This window comes from Rattus rattus, chromosome 5 (assembly GCF_011064425.1).
Source record: "Rattus rattus isolate New Zealand chromosome 5, Rrattus_CSIRO_v1, whole genome shotgun sequence".
In the NCBI taxonomy this organism is placed as follows: domain Eukaryota; kingdom Metazoa; phylum Chordata; class Mammalia; order Rodentia; family Muridae; genus Rattus; species Rattus rattus.
In genome coordinates, this window is record NC_046158.1 from 130,126,907 (window position 1) to 130,129,243 (window position 2,337).

Below are 2,337 nucleotides of genomic sequence, written 5' to 3' on the forward strand. Positions count from 1 at the left end.
AATATCACACAAATGAACTCTAATTGAATCTACAGGTTTAAATCCATCAGCTAAAAACATATTACATATTGTAAACATGGCAATATTAATAGAGTATTCTAAAATATTTTCATGTTCATGATCACATCCTGATCATGAACATGATCATGCAATGATCATGAACATGCAATGGCTGTTCACTTTATGGTTGAGGACCCGGGGGCTAGGTCTACAATTTTACCATCTCAGAAACATCTTCAAGGTAAAAGTAAAGCTTGTCTTTGGCTCGGCGTATCCTTTTTTGTATCCAGATTTAAAATGGAGACTGACACAGGAAATAGCTAGGGCCCCTTCTAATTTACAATATTTTAAAAATCAATTTAGGATTCTCAGGGAAAGTGTCTGTTGTGAATTTTTTTAAAAAAAAAAAGCTTGCAAATAAACTTGATGAAAGAAGTGATGGAGACGGTTGGGTGGAGATCCGCTGTCAGTCAGTCTTCTTTAGGCTGCAGCTGTCGCTTCCAGGCCTCATTCAAGTAAACTAGTGGTTTGTAATTGGTGATGAGGAAGAGGAAGTTCAGCACATATGTGGTGACGCAGATGATGCAAAATTCCTCCAGCACAAAGTACAGAATGTAAGTCAGGTACAAAGACCCCACCACGGACACGATGGAGGGGGTCGTGAGGACCAGAGCTACAACTGTGCTGGCTGTCATGCCAAGTAATAACGGTAGTATATAAAATATAAGTCCAAAGACACTGTTTGGCTGGTTTAATACACCACCTTTTCCAAAAATAGAACCCAAAAGACCAAGTCCTCAACCCAATCTGGAGGCCAGGGTGGCGGAGCACTCACCCAGGGCCCCAGGTCATGGTAGGCGTAGCATACTGGGCCACCTGTTCCCACCGCAGCACCAACACTCTCAGCAAGACAGGCTCTGCCATCTTCCCCCTCCACCGCCCCCACTGCCACATTCCTCCGCCTCCACCTCAGATGCTGCCACCCTTCAGGGCTCGACCCAGCCACCACTGTTGCAGCCACCTAAAGCAACAAATTTAAGGGCCTTTAATGGCAACATATTTGACCAGGAGAAAGAAATTCACCCAGTACCAGTGAATCCTACACCACATTATGGTTCAGGATCGAACAACAAGTCCAGAACAGACTCCCTAAGTTCCTATGTCTCTAAGGAGGGTAACCTGTGCCACCATCATTCCCACTCTGTCTTCTTGAAGAGGACTTCCCATAAAAAACCTACCCCACAGCATGGACTCATGTATCACTTCGGGAATTCAGCTTGTGCAGAGAATGAGACCATCATGGGTTCCAAGGGTTTATTATTAAAAAGTATATGGTCACAAAATTCAAATATGAACAAATCCAACACATGAGCCCTGAGGACTCTTAGAACCTACACAAAAGCACATTGTCCTAGAATATATGAATTATATTTTTCTGCCAGAAACCTTGAGGTAAAATCCAGAAATAGAAACTTCCAGCCTATCTTCCAGAAAAACAGAGCCTCATGAGTACCTCTGGCCACAGTATCATGAAAGTGCCTTAGACTCAATTTTGGGTCTCATGGTGTCCAGTAGCAGGAAGAATGAAGGACTTTCCACTGGTATCCTGAGCCTTGGAGTGGAAATGCAATTTTAGTAACTAGGCAGCTTACACTAGAATTGATAGAGAACTTCACGTTTAATGGAAAGATTTCTAAATTCCCCATCACCTCTATCAGAAGCTGAGAGCTCTAAGTAATCGTATTTGAGTTTTCATGCTACAAAAGTGCCAACACTCATGAAAGTTGTGGCATGCCAAGTGTTGTGCCATAATGAAGAAATGTCAATGATGGGCTCAACTAAGAGAATCATAGACAAATCTATCACCAGAACTATTGTTTCAGTGCAGTACAGAATGCTAAAGATTAAAGAATTTTGAGAACACAAAAAAACATGTAATGGATGAATATTTGATGATGAAGTAGAAATCATGGTTTAATTTTGACCTCAAAAGTTTGTCTTTTTATACTTGCATTGGAGAGCTGAATTTGGAGCTTCATGCTTAGCTAGATGGAACTTTGCCCACTGATTCATTTCCTTAGTCATGTATTGAATTTTGGGCTTTCCCAACCATATTCATCAGAAAAATTCGACTATAATTTTGTTTCTTATTATGTCTTTATCTTTCAATTTGGCATAATAATAGCTTCTTGTGTGCATGCCACCCTTCCCTTCCTACTTCAAAGAGCAGCCTGAGGATCACAGGTCACAGTTGTTCTTTAAGCCTTGGGGAGAATTCATGGTCATTGTATCTGGTCATGAGTTCTTTTCTGAGGATACAGGTTTTGATTTTGACCA

At 41.2% G+C, this 2,337-nt stretch overlaps 1 pseudogene; it reads right to left on the reverse strand.

Moving 5' to 3' along the window:
* Positions 1 to 470: 470 nt before the first annotated feature.
* Positions 471 to 924, reverse strand: LOC116902088 (annotated as a pseudogene).
* Positions 925 to 2,337: the final 1,413 nt, after the last annotated feature.